The sequence below is a fragment of the Castanea sativa genome, chromosome 11 (assembly GCF_040712315.1).
Source record: "Castanea sativa cultivar Marrone di Chiusa Pesio chromosome 11, ASM4071231v1".
NCBI classification, from domain to species: domain Eukaryota; kingdom Viridiplantae; phylum Streptophyta; class Magnoliopsida; order Fagales; family Fagaceae; genus Castanea; species Castanea sativa.
Window position 1 is genome coordinate 12,781,135 of NC_134023.1, and position 15,579 is coordinate 12,796,713.

Here is a 15,579-nt window from a genome sequence, read left to right on the forward strand (position 1 = left end):
CAAGAGGTAAGCGATGAACATTGTTGGATGACTCCAATAGCCGCATATCTAATGGACGGCAAACTACCAGATGACAAGGAGGCCGCGAGAAAGTTAAAGGTTAAAGCCTCCCGGTTCGTCCCAAAAACATTCTATTCAAGAGAGGCTTCTCTTGACCCTACCTGAGATGCCTCGCCTCTGAAGAATCAAACTATGTTATAAGGGAGGTCCATGAAGGAATTTGCGGCAACCACTTTGGGTCTAGATCTTTGGTGCACAAACTACTTCGGGCAGGATAGTACTGGCCGACGATGCAGAAGAATGCCAACGCATATGTCAAAGCATGAGACAAGTGCCAACGGTTTGGCAATTTTATAAGGCTACCAACGTGAGAACTCACCCCTATGACGACCCCATAGCTGTTCGCACAATGGGGGTTAGACATAATGGGCCCGTTCCCAATTACGGTAAGACAATTGAAGTTCTTAGTGGTCAGCATTGACTACTTCACTAAATAGGTGGAAGCAGAGGCTTTGGCCACTATCATGGAGAAGAATATCCGGAGCTTTGTATGAAGGAATATCATTTGTAGGCATGGCATACCAAGGGTGCTTGTTTCAGATAACGGAAAGCAATTTGACACTGATGCATTTAGGGATTTTTGTTCACAGCTAGGGATCAAGAATCACTACTCGCCGCCCGCCCACCTGCAGGCCAACGAACAGGTTGAAGTCACGAACTAATCCTTGCTCAAAATTATCAAGACTCGTCTCGAAAGGGCAAATGGCATATGGCCGAATGAATTACCAAGTATCTTATAGGCATACAGGACAATGGCAAGGACACCAACAGGGGAAACACCGTTTCGATTGGCATATGGTAGCAAGGCAGTCATCCCAACAAAAGTAAGGCTTACAAGTTACCGAGTTAAGAACCACGACAAGAACAAGAATGACGAAGCCATGCGCTTACATCTCAACCTCATAGACGAAGTCAGAGCGACGGCCAAGCAAAGATTAGCATGGTACCAGAACCTCATGGCGAAGCATTACAACTCTAAGGTTAGGCACAGGGACTTCCAGGTTGGAGATCTTGTCTTGAGGAGAGTAATCGGTGTTGCAAGAGACGCCTGCCAAGGGAAGCTAGGACCCAACTGGGAAGAACCATACAGGATCACCTCATTTCATAGGAAGGGAACGTACCACCTAGAGACACTAGAAGGACAAAAATTAAGCCACCCTAGAATGCAAAGCACCTGAAGAAGTACTACCAGTAGGAAATGAACAAGGACAACAACAACATCACCCTCCTCATTTCCTGTTTATCTTTTTCAATAGACAGTTGTAGTTTTTATTTTCTACAGTACTTTTAGAGCCCAAAGGGCAATTTTCTTATTTTCATAAACAATATTCTACCCATTCATTATAATAAGAGGAGTTTATTCATAATATATGGAACGTTTTTGCTCAGGATCTACTAACAGCCACATAGTGGATGGATTATCCCAAGAAGGATGAAATTTATTAAGTCCACAAAGTAGACGGATCATCCCAAGAAGGATGAAATTTATTAAGTCCATATAATGGACGAATCATCCCAAGAAGGATGAAATTTACAAAGTCCACATAGTGGACGGATCATCCCAAGAAGGATGAAGTTTATTAAGTCCATATAATGGACGAATCATCCCAAGAAGGATGAAATTTACAAAGTCCACATAGTGGACGGATCATCCTAAGAAGGATGAAGATTATTAAGTCCACATAGTGGACGGATCATCCCAAGAAGGATGAAGTTTATTAAGTCCATATAATGGACGAATCATCCCAAGAATGATGAAATTTACTAAGTCCACATAATGGACGGATCATCCCAAGAAGGATGAAATTTCCTAAATCCACATAGTGGACGGATTATCCCAAGAAGGATGAAATTTATTAAGTCCATATAATGGATGGATCATCCCAAGAAGGATGAAATTTACTAAGTCCACATAATGGACGGATCATCCCAAGAAGGATGAAATTTATTAAGTCCATATAATGGACAGATCATCCCAAGAATGATGAAATTTACTAAGTCCATATAATGGACGGGTTATCCTATGAAGGATGAAATTTACTAAGTCCATATAATGCACGAGCCATCCTATGAAGGATGAAATTTACTTTAACCCATATAGTGCACAGGCCATCCTATGAAGGGTGAAATTTACTTTAGCCCATCCATTGGACGGGTCAGTCCCAGGAAGGATCATCCAATTGAACAGTCTCATCCAAAATTGGATAATAAGATGGTTACAACTAATTAAGACTACAACCATGAAATGGACGGAGTCATTAAACGGTTTAACCGAAGTGCATCAAAAATGCAATAAAGTACAAAAAGCCTAAGCAGAAAAAAAAAAAAAACTGTTCTTCATACAAAGATAAAAACATCCTACTCCTCCAAGGTGACGGGGTTGTCCTCCTTATCTCTGTTCTCTGGACTGACAATTGGTGGTCATTGTCTTCAACAATGACATCCTTTTGGGCCTCATTGTCACCAGGATCTTCGCCAAAAAGATCATTCGTTGCTTTAGAGTCGATGGGGCGAGCAGGGGTCTGGCCCTCGGTGTCTATATTGATGTGTGCAAGGTTTATTTTAGGGAACGAGGCCTTCATCTGATGGAGACAGCCATCAAACCCGTTGGCAAAGAAGGTGCCTAGTTCGGCCAGAAGGGCGTCGGAATCTTGGTATTCCTGGACAGCCTCAATCTTTGCCCGACGGGATCAGGATTGGTCATTAGACCTTTTCCCTTGCCTATGCCCAACTTAGGGGGCAACTTAAATACGCCAAGAGTTTGATTAGCAGGCAGCCCCGTCACCACCTTCTGTTTCTTACTATGATGATCAAACTTTTCGGACAATTGCCTCTTAGCAGACGGAAGGTTTGAACTCGTCTTGGGGGCAGAATCATTGCCCTGTTTCTTCTTAATAGTAGTTTGCTGCTTAATGATGGCCCTTCTCTTAGCATCATCCATTTCTGCAAGAAGTAGACAGGTGAAAATGATGGTAAAATACAAAAGTACAAGCAAAGGACTTACGTTTTAGTATTCTTAAGTCGTATCAACAGGCAGTAATGGTGGGCTCTAGACCGTCACAGTACCAATGCAGGGTATCCAAAGTGACGAGTTTTATCCAAGTCCTCTTCGATAACCTAGTGGTCTGAAAGATTTTCTCCAGGAAACCAAACTGCTCAATGGTAATTGGCGGACAGCTCCGAGTTGCAAAGAGTGAACGGTCAGAATAACTTAAAAGTTCAATACAAACATACTAAGTAGGACAAGCACATACCAGATGACGGCATTATACCCCAGGTCTTATCTACTGGCATATATTCCTCGTCGGGGAGACACATCCAATTGTCCCCTTGAAGGAAAAAGTATCGACCCTTCTAGTTCCGATTGGAATCGGGGGTCTCACACACTAACCTAAGCACTGGACTCCTCAACGTGAAGCTATACGGACGGTAACAATGAAAGAATTCCTCCACTATTAACTGTCATGCACCGTCAAACATCACGCCATATAAGACTTCAACATCTAGAAAACCCTCCAGGCGTTTGGCGCAATTTGGGTGATGGCCAAACCCAAGTATTGGAGAAGACGACGGTGTAAGGCAATCAGGGAAAATCGCCGGCCCGCTTTGAGCATCTGCTCGTATACACCAACATCTTCAAGACCCTTGTAATAGCATTTCTCATTCTTGAAGGGTAGACGGATGGGGATATTATCAGGTATCTGATACTTCTGCCTAAGAGTATTGAAGTGTGGTTGCTTGATGGATGAGATGAAGTCATTCACCGTCCACAAAAGGAGCATGATGAATTCTCTGAACCCGTCAGGACCTATGACGGACTGGATGGGAGGATCTATGCCGTCTAAATCATCATTCGAGTCATACTATAACCCGTTCTCACCCTGCCCCTCTCTTCACTTGAGGTGCCTGGGTCTGCTTGACCTAACGAGTACACCTCCTTATAGCCCGCTCCCTCATGGACAAAAGACTAACCACTTGAGGCCTCACTAGACATCTGACACCTACAAATGGCAGGTAAAAGAAACCTAAGACTCTAGATCTATACTGACGACGGACCAACATACGAAATAAAGAAGAGAAATTAACAAGTAAAGAGGATACTCACAACTTGACCGGGCGAAAAAAGCGACGAAAGAACTGAAAGAACGATAAAACAGCAACTTCTTAAGGCGAAAGATCACACAAAGTGGATGGTTGCGCTCTGACCAAGCCAATTTTTTTCCAAAACGTAAAAATGAAAGGGATGGACAGTATATATAGAGGGAACGGCATGGAAGACGAAGGGACGCATCGATCCAAGCAAACGGCCAATCAAAGTCCGCCACGTGTCCCTGACGCATTTATTGCTCTGAGGTAGCTTGTCATTCAAAACACATTTATCAAGGATAAAAACGAACTGTCATTCCATGGGTCCGTACAATAGGTGACGGATCCATGAAATGAGGGGGCAACTGAAGAGGATCAAAAGATATAGGTGACAGATCCATTTCAATGGGTGTGACGATGTCAAACTAGCAGGCTTGTAGTAGACGAGTCCAATGTGGACGGACATATAGTGAATAGATGTAAATGACATGTGGCATTCATCTGTCTCACTTAGGCTCCAAGGATTCTTAAACTAAAAATAACTTGTGCCTTACGATAATTTTTAAGGAATCCCAATATGAAAAGAATTCCAACTAGTAATGGATTCTGTAATAGACACTCATCAAAGAGGATCTTCCCTAGAAGAAAATGTCTTGGTGCACAAGAAACGGAGGTCGACTCCACTATAAAAACCCATGAGCCCTCAACAATCAAGGTACGCATAATTCACTCAACTCTAGCACTCTAGGGTTGCGAAAAATTCTAACTTGACCTTCAAAGGGTTTTTGGTCGGCACCACACCAGTGCTCTCTGTTAGATCTTTTCTTTTTGTTGTGCAGGTGTTGCTTCAGTCTTGTGAGAAACGTGTGGCTTATTGGTGATTTTTTGGCATCATCATTGACCATTAAATTATGATGTTAAATTTTTTTTTTTTTTAAATAATTGAATTCAAGTTACATCTTGTATAACTTTAAGTAAAGTTACATTACTTAATTTATTTTTTTTATTATAAGCAAATTTTGACAAATCCATAATTGGATTAAATTATCATCATATATTTTTCATACTTGCAAAATTATAAGACAATCAAATATCAATAACTATGTCATTAATCTTTTATCGTTGAGCTCAAAAAAATAACTATGCAATTAATCAAATATTTAAAATTCAAGTTTTTATAGTTTAAAATTATTCATCAGAGATGAATTTATGGATTAAATAGTAGATAAAGTCTGATTGATACAAATTTTGGCATGAGTACTAAGAACATAAAAACATGTAATTCAATAATTGGATTTTTCAAATTATTTTTTGAGATAAAAGATAGAAACTTGTATAAAAGAAACTAAAGAATTAGTATACAGGGGGGTCTGGCTATCCCATATAGAACAAACAAAGGAAAAAACAACACAAATATTCCCTAGTGTGATGGAAATACAAGAAAAAAAGAATTGATAAAAAGGCAGGGAACACAATCTCAAGTATGTTATTGAGCTGCAGTTAGGCGCTAGTATTCAGCCAACAATCCCATTGCATTCTCCAAGATAACCTCCGGTTAAAGTTGCACCCTTTCAAAATAGAATTTGTTTCTTGCATTCCAGATTGCCCAAGCAAGTATTGCCCAAACCTTAAGTTCTTTAATATCCAATTTTGGCATCAAGCTGCAAAACAGTTAGAAAACATCTAGAGTTGTGTTGGGGCAATTCTGAAGTTCACCTTGAACTATAGCCCACACGTTTCTAGCGAAAGGACATTCCCACAAGCTGTGGCATGTCATCTCAGAGGGACGATCACACAACTCAAATTTTGACTCAATCTTCACCTACTTTTGCTTCTGCTGGAGGTTTGCCCTTGTAGGCAAGATATTCAAATTATTATTCCAATAAACAATAATTAATTGGTGTAACTTTGAATAATGTAATACCATTTAATTCTTTTAATTGGATACGAATTTTGATAAATCTACCGTTTGATTATATTGTCTCTATATATTCTTTATACTTGCAAAATTTCAAGAAAATAAAAAATCAATAACTATGTTATTAATCAAATGTGTAAAGTTCAAGTTTTTATGTATTAAATAGAAAATAAAGTCTAATTGACACGAAATGTGACACGTATGTTAAAAACATAAGGAATACGTAATTTAACTATGTGATTTTCAAATTATTAATCCAATAAAAAATATTAATCGATATAACATTCCTTAATAATGTTATACCACATAATATTATTTTAGTAGATGCGAATTTTGACAAATACATGGTTGTATTACATTATTTTTTTTATTTCTCCACACTTGCAAAATTATAAGACAATCGAGATCAATAACTATGTCATCAATTAAATATTAAAATTTTAAGCTTTTATAATTTAAAATTATATATCCAATTAAGTTGGATTTATGCATTAAATATAATTGATAGGCCAAAAACGTATTTACCCCTTGTGATGGATTAATTGATTAATTAGCCAAGTTTATTAATTAATCAAATTAACATGCAAACGCGTGGTAGCACAAACAAATCACCAATAAACTAAAGTATGCAGCGGAAAATAAATGACACGGTGATTTGTTTACGAATGGGGAAAACCTACACGGTAAAAACCCCACCAGGTGATTTAAGGTCACCACTCCCGAAATTCCACTATTATCATAACAAGTGGTTACAAGTAAGGGAATCCCAAGTACCTTACCAACCTACAGTTGAACCCTTACCCCAATACCCAATTGGACTTGTTCTGTAATGACAATTTCTCCTTTTGATGCACGGCTCCCAAGTACGTGACTAACCAATTGTGCGGATCCTAGTACGCGACTTCAATCACCAACTAGAGAAGATTTGTTGGCTACAAAGATCTTCAATTCATCCACACGATGAAGATCAAGAAGATGTTTGGTTACAAAACCCTATGGTGCAAAGACACAGCAACTTCTTCACAAAAGAGATGAACTAGGGCAAGAACTTCGTCTCAAGTTACAATTTGTATGAACAAGGAATTCTCAATGCTTGTGCAACTTGCCACTCTTTGACGGCCCTTAAAATAATCCTTTTATATATCTAAGGTTAGGAGAAAAGAAGGGCCAAAGACACATCCACAAATTAGAGTTAAAACAGAACTAGGAATCTGTTTTTCTTAAATCTCGACAGCTACAGGTGTCGAGGTGCTGTCGAGCCTCGAGGCTAGAACAGCTTCTTAAAGCTCGATAGATGCAGTTGTCAAGCCAGCTGTCGAGCTTTAATGAAAAACACTTCTCAACTTGTTTCTTGGACAGACTTGCATGGCTTTAACATTTGATCTTGAAACCTTGTTTCTTGAAGCGCTAACCTCAACCTAAATCTACCCAATTACAAGTAAAGTGTGTTTTGACAAAGGATTAGCCAATTACATAAATAATGAATGACATATGTTCTAAACAAGTGAAACACATATGTCCTAACAATCTCCCCCTTTGGCAATCCGTGACAAAACCACAACCAACCAATGATCACATGAGAGAAGTCATAAATCACTCAACTCATATACACTTGTTGAATACAATAAAATCTATCCTAACACAAACTCTTAAAAAACTTTGCAAGAAAAGAGTTTATGACAAGTACACTTTGACAACCTGTATTTCTGAAACACTTTAAACAAAACTCATCAAGGCATCTTAGTGTAAAACAAAAATAATAGATTGCATAAAAATAAAGAAACATGTGTATAAAAAAAGAAAAGAAACAACCCATGTAGAGATAGGTGAAAGAAACATACAACATCATATATATATATATATATATATATATATATATATATATATATATATATATATATATATAACAAAATAAGCACAATGTATGTAATAATGGTCACAAGACCTAAGGTACAAGAAAAAAAAATGTATCTAAAGTAGAGAAAAGAAAAAGATACAAATAATCCTCACTACATCCCTCAGCACTCAACACTCCCCCTAACAAAAATATCCCTATACAAACTCTCCCTAAGCATGACTACTCTCATAACCCAAAACTACTCCCCCTTTTTGTCACGAGTGACAAAGGGTAGAGTGTCAAGTAGACATCTCATCGGTAGAGCTAGCATCTCCATCATCATCATCATCCGAAGCATCATCGTCATCACCATCATCATCCCTAGACGTGAAAGCTGTAGGAGGTGGTGGAGGAGAAGTCTCAGGAGCAAAACCACCCATGCTCGCCTGTCGCCTAGCAATGCGACCAATAAAAACATTCACCTGATACAACTCTGTAGAGAGTGCATCGAGACGAGCATCCATGCGCTGAAGCTACGCCATGATATCTCCTAGTGACACATCGCTCGAAGAGGAGGAGGGAGCGGATGAAGCACAAGAAGATCTGGATGGAGTGGAACAGGAGGAGGGAGCGGTCAAACCTGTCTGACGTGACTGAAACTGTGCCTCACTACGTTTTACGGTAGCAGCATCTATGGCAACCATAACAGAAAAAGGGTCAAAGACAGGAAAAGGGATAGAGAAATGGCATAAAATCCTCATGATAGCGGAAGGAAAGATGAGCTTATCATGGGTAGCCGTATCCTTATACACATCTAAGACAAAAAAGATGAAATGTGAAGGAAAGTCAATGGTAAGATCCTCAATAAGAGACAACAGAAAACGAGCACGAGGCTCTATAATAGAGTTGTAGTGAGAAAGAGGATGCAAAGCAAACGTCATTACCATGTTCAAGAAACGAGGACCTTTAGCAAAAGGTCGACATGACGTATACTAGCGCTCACCCCAATCAGAAGGGCGCTCATAGAAAGCAGAAATCATCTCGTCTTTAGACACAGTTCTTAGATGCTCACAACCAGGGTAGTCAGGATGCGCAACCCTCGAAACATGGAGCACATCGGATACCAACTCCGATGTGACGACAATGCGCGTACCTCGAACGCGAGTGATAAAGAGAGGTACTGAATAATTGAATCCATGCATGTTGGAGTAAAACTCCTGAATCAGCACGGAAGGACAAGTGACCAGGACCTCACACAGTGACTCCCATTCCCGTTTGTGAAAGACACCGGGAAGGTCAGTGTCGGCAAAGTTTGCCAGAATAACATGGCATTCCGAATGAATACCTCGTTTAGAGAAGTTCTCCAAGAAATCCTGATGGAATTTCTCATCACGGAACCGAACAGAGATAGGAGTGGAATCAGAAGATAAAGAGGCCCTAGAACAAAGAAGGTTCTGGGTCGAAATAGACTTACGTTTAGGTACCATAGACACTACTAACACAAACAAAAAGAGAGAGGAAAGACATAAACAATCAAAAAAGTCCCAAAACAGTTCAAATATAACAAGTATATTGAAAAAAAAGGATGTATGCATGGGGAATGCATGAATATGTGACATGCACTATGAACAACATCATGGGCTCAGCCCAATCCAATCCTACCAGCACACAAACATATTTCGCACACCTAAATGCATGAAAATACGGTTATAATGCGAATGTGATGCAATGCATGAAGTTTTTGAGATAAAAACTACAAAACCCATCCCAAAAATTTCAACAAAAACTTATCAATTTTGAAAAACCCCAAAATTTTTCAAAAACCCCAAAATCTAGGTTTCAAAAACATGAAATGCATGTAGAATGATGAATAAGAAGCTTACCAAGTGAAGAAAAACTTGAAGAAGCTTTGAGAAAAATTTTGGAGTGAGAGAGAGAGTTTGAGAAGTTGAAAAGACAAATCTGTCAAGAGAGAGATCGAGAGAAATGAGAACCGGATTACACAGAACCTTTAAATAGAACCTCAGTAAATCTTGACAGATGCAGGTATCGAGAGGTGTCGAGACATCTGTCGAGGTAGGTGTCGAGAAATACACGTCAACAGATCCAGCTATCGAGAAGGTGTCGAGACCAAACACAAACAAGAGAGCTGAAGCTCAATCGATCCACCAGGTGTCGAGAAGCTATCGAGAGGACAGAAAGTTTCTCGATCAATCCAGAAGGTGTCGAGAAGCTATCGGCGATAAGAAAAAGCTAAGAAGCTCGACAGACAGCTAAGTATCGAGGAGGTGTCGAGTTAACTTTTTAAAACAGTTTTCGAGAAGGGAAAAACACAAACATGAATGTAATAAATCATGCAACTCAACCAATGATCCAAAGAGCATATAGGACACTCAAAAACATCTCTCAACAACAATCTTAAGCACATGGATCTCAAAACACGCACTCACACACTAAACAAGTCTAACCAATTTTATTTTTCAAAAACAAGTCAAGACAATTTAGTGAGTATACATCAATACATGTAAACCTTGTGATGGTCAAATCACATTATACCTGCACATGTATCAAAAGTAGCAAAGAATATTGCGTGTTATGTGTGAAGAACATCGCAAGATTGCACAAGTGTCTCTATGTTATGACGATTTGAGATATGAGAAAATCAATTTGACTCACACACAATCATAACTGTTTGATGGGGACTATCACCTTTGAGGTACATCTAACTCCCACATCTCCTAGAAAACACGCTTGCAATCATATTTAAAGGATTTTTGATCTTTTTGCTTTTATTTTCTTTGCATATTTTCTTTTTATTAAGCAAACCATGCATGGGTATATGAAAGGAGAAAAGAGATACCCAGTTATGTTAAACTTTTGACATTGCACTTTTGACATTGCACTTTTGCTATGCCAAAGCATACAAATGTCATTGACATTGCACTTTTGCTATGCCGAAGCATACAGATGTCATATCATGATTGGCGAGTAACAGTGGTGTGATGGTTATTTATGCCTTTCTCTTAGGATTTTCTAGTTCAACCCGTCAAAAAGAGTGATACGAGTGTTAAGTTCAAGAAATCACTTAACCTTACTCATCATAAAAAAAGAGCTACAAAGCTCACTTGCTTAGTTGTGCGTAGAGATGCTCATCTAAGCTACAAGAGATACAAAATTTAGAAAACTCTATTTCAATGGCCATTTTAAGGTTTACAAGAACCGATGTACACAAACACATATTGTTTTTGTATTTTTCATTTTTTTTCTCAAAAAAAAAACTGAAAACACACAAACAAAAACATGTTAAACAAAACAATGCATAAAACTAGACTGACTTAAAAATATTTAAGCAAAACACACAAGTAATGCAAAACACACAAGTAATGCAAAACACAAACAAGAAGGGGAGAGAGAGAAAAAGTGAATAGATCACTTGGAACCCTTTTCCTTCCACACCTTGGAAGAACCTTTCCTCTTAGCAAATCCTTGAACCGATGATAAGGGGGAAGGATTGAAACCGTTCAAGTTTGAAAGGAACATGAGAGCTTTGAGAAGATCTCCGAGAGGAGTAAGAGAGGTTTGAAGCTGATTCTGGTTCCTAGATGCTATCATGCCATTGCTCTATTGAGTGGCTAACCACTTATAGCAATTTGGTCAAGTATGACCAACAATACCACAATGGTGACAAAGATGCTGCTTCTTCTATTTAGGCTTTTGAGAGTTAGCCTTCTTAGTCCTAGGGTTTTTAGTGTCCTTCTCAAGTTTAGGGGGTGCTCCTAAGATAGATTTACCCTTGTCTAAGTTCTTACTAGCTAATTCAATTTTAACATCATTATTCTCAATTTTAATATTATTAGCAGGAGGAATAAAAACAGTAGTACTAGTAAAAGCAATATTAGAAGAAGAGAATTCATACCCCAATCCTGTTTGATTAGAAGCAGATTTCTGAATGCTAAGCATCTCATCCAGCTTTACACTTGATGCCCTCTCTAATTGAGCTCTGACTTGAAATAGCTCCGCTTCAAGTTTCTTGATCTTCTCAGCTAAGAAATTGTTCTCGAATCTCAATGCCCCAATAGTTTGATTAGCTTCATCAAACTTTGTGGAAAGTTCCTCACGATTAAGTTCCACATCACTGAGCTTTTTGGTGGCTAGCCTATAGAGTTTCTCATGCTTCTCAGAAAGCTTGTACAGTTTCTCATAGGCTGTATGGATATCATCTTGATCATCCATCTTTTTAAACTTGGATTCCACCAATTCCTCTTCTTCATCCACATCTTCAACAATCCCTTTAGTAGGATTGACAGTGGCAGTGAAGGCATTCAAAATTCTGTCATCTTCATTGTCCGAATCATCCTCAGGCTCAGTGTTGCTCAAGGTAGCAACTAATGCCTTGCTCTTCCCAATACTCTTGAGATATGTGGGACGCTCCTGCTTCATGTGACCGAAACCTTGACATCCAAAGCACTTGGGTCCTGTGGGAATAATGTACTAACCGCCATCCCTTGCATCCTTCTTCCCTTTATCTTGGCTCTTGAACTAAGAAGAACTAGATTTCCTACGGTCGTTGTCGAAGCCCTTTCCATTGGCATTTTTCATGAATTTCTTGAATTGCCTGGTGATGTAGGGCTTCATCTTAGAGTCTTCATCGTCTGATGACTCATCTATCTCACTACTCTTGGCTTTTAGTGCCATGCTTCCTTAGCATTTTCAGTGGAGGATGTCTTCTTGAACTCCTCATTAGTGACCGCACTGAATAAGGCATTCAATGCCCTGCTGTTGAAGTTTGCTGCCTTGATCTTGACTTCATCCCAATCGGCCGGCACTTCTTTAGGCTTGGTCCAGCCTATCTCCACAGCTTGCCACACCTTCTCATCTAGAAACTGCAAGAAAGCTCTCATACATACTTTCCAATATGTATAGTTAGTACCATCAAACAAATGAGGTATAATAAGAGACTAACCTCTATCCATGACAAATAGGGGTCAATGGATCACACACAAAGATAAACCCTAATCAGAGTGTGCCTGCTCTGATACCACTTAATAGGCCAAAAATGTATTGACCCTTTGTGATGGATTAATTAATTAATTAGCCATGTTTATTAATTAATCAAATTAACATGCAAACGCATGGTAGCACAAACAAATCACCAATAAACTAAAGTATGCAGCGGAAAATAAATGATACGGTGATTTGTTTACGAATGGGGAAAACCTACATGGCAAAAACTCCATCGGGTGATTTAAGGTCACCACTCCCAAAATTCCACTATTATCACAACAAGCGGTTACAAGTAAAGGAATCTCAAGTACCTTACCAACCTACAGTTGAATCCTTACCCCAATACCCAATTGGACTTGTTCTGTAATGACAATTTCTCCTTTTAATGCACGGCTCCCAAGTACGTGACTAACCAATTGCACGGATCCCAGTACGCGACTTCAATCACCAACTAAAGAAGATTTGTTGGCTGCAAAGTTCTTCAATTTATCCACACGATGAAGATCAAGAAAATGCTTGGTTACAAAATCCTACGGTGCAAAGACACAGCAACTTCTTCACAAGAGAGATGAACTAGGGCAAGAACTTCGTCTCAAGTTACAATTTGCATGAACAAGGAATTCTTAATGCTTGTGCAACTTGCCACTCTTTGACGGCCCTTAAAATAATCCTTTTATATATCTAGGGTTAGGAGAAAAAAATGCCCAAAGACACATCCACAGATTATAGTTAAAACAGAACTAGGAATCTGTTTTTGTTAAATCTCGACAGCTACAAGTGTCGAGGTGCTGTCGAGCAACTGTCAAGCCTCGAGGCTAGAACAGCTTCTTAAAGCTCGATAGATGCAGCTGTCAAGCCAGCTGTCGAGCTTTAATGAAAAACACTTCTCAACTTGTTTTTTGGACAGACTTGCATGGCTTTAACATTTGATCTTGAAACCTTGTTTCTTGAAGCGTTAACCTCAACCTAAATCTACCCAATTACAAGTAAAGTGCATTTTGACAAAGGATTAGCCAATTACATAAATAATTAATGACATATGTTCTAAACAAGTGAAACACATATGTCCTAGCAATAGTAAATAAAACCCATTTGCAAATATTCATGAGATTTACTAAAGGAGGCATGAGATTTTAGTGGTTGTTGGTGGCGACAAAGAGGGAGCAAAAAGTTCGGTACTTGTTGATTGTTGGAGTTTGGATTGTTCAAATTTTTGGAGAACGGTAAGGGAGATGGGTTCTTGAGAGAGAGAGAGAGAGAGAGAGGAGTTTTATCTTTTAGTAAATAATAATTCCTTTTTTGTTCTCATCATAAAAGTTATCAACTTTTTCTTAAAAATTCATACTCATGCTAAACAATAGATGTGTGTTTTTAGTTTTCAAAATACGATATTGAAAAATATGGTACTAAACACATTTTGTACATTCTGAGGGTTCAAAACAACTGTTTTCACAACATTTTTAAACCATAAATTTCACATCATTTTGAAAACCAATACTTAAACTCTCTTACCAAACCATTTAGCATTCGCATCAGATCATGTAAAAAAATTATCTCTATTTTAGCATAATAACATATTTTCCTATTTTACAAACTCACTTTCCAAAAAACCTCACATTATATTATCTATCTGACACTACAAATCATTCAAATACTTTTTTTATTGTTTCTCTTTCTTCATAAACAACAATCACCATCCATTATCTTTCTTTATCCTTAAGATATGTAAAAAAAGAATAAACAATTAAATGCAAAATATACAGTATCAATGTAAATTTACATGGTTACTACAACAACTATATATTTATACACAATTTTAAATGAATTGATGTGAGTGTATTTTAAGCTTAATTGGGGAAAACATGAGATTTTTATATTGAGTGCGGTTAATTATACAAAAAATATATATATATATATATAAAAAATTGAAGAAAAAAATGTCAAAAAGTTAATCACTTTTTCATGTTCCTATAAAAATAAAAATAAATAATTCCAAAATATTTTTTTTTCATTTTCCTATTTTTTTTTATAAAAAAAAAACTTACCAAAATAATTCAATGATACATGCCTTTTATATTATATATAAGCAATAGAGGTGTGCATGCGTATTTAGTTAGATTGTTTCTTAAAGTGAATTCAAATTAGCTTAACTAGTAAACCCTTTGATTGTTGAATTATAGATCTAGAGTTCAATCTTCACCTACACTAAAAACTAACTGGTGTCTTGGTCCAATAATAAGGAGCTATAATCAGGAGCGGACGTTATAGATTGAAACTATCACAAAAAAAAGCTCATTTCTCAAAATATATATATTTACACACGCACACACACACAATAACCTCATCACACGCACTTTGTGCATGCGATGAGGTTTTTTTTGTATAGTGTTATAATTTTTCATTTTAAAAAAAATGGATAAGTTTGTTTTGAAGATATAGATAAGTAGAAGAGTATCTTATTTTGTAAGCATTTTAAGTGGAGTAGGAGATATATTTTACCGAATTGTTCTCAAGTTTATTTCTGTAAGGTTTAAGATATTTCTGAACCACATAAAAGTCCAGTTCAAAAAGAAAAATCCGCTTATATGGTTCAGAAACACTATCTATAATTCCTTTTTTTTTTGGATTGGACTTTCATGTGATTTAGAATTAGTCCTAAACTTTATGTTTAACG

The 15,579-nt window shown here is 37.8% G+C and overlaps 1 pseudogene; it reads left to right on the top strand.

Annotated features, from left to right (window-relative positions):
* The first annotated feature begins 8,487 nt into the window (after positions 1 to 8,487).
* Positions 8,488 to 15,579, top strand: part of LOC142616091 (acetylornithine aminotransferase, mitochondrial-like) — a 28,005-nt pseudogene continuing 20,913 nt past the window's right edge.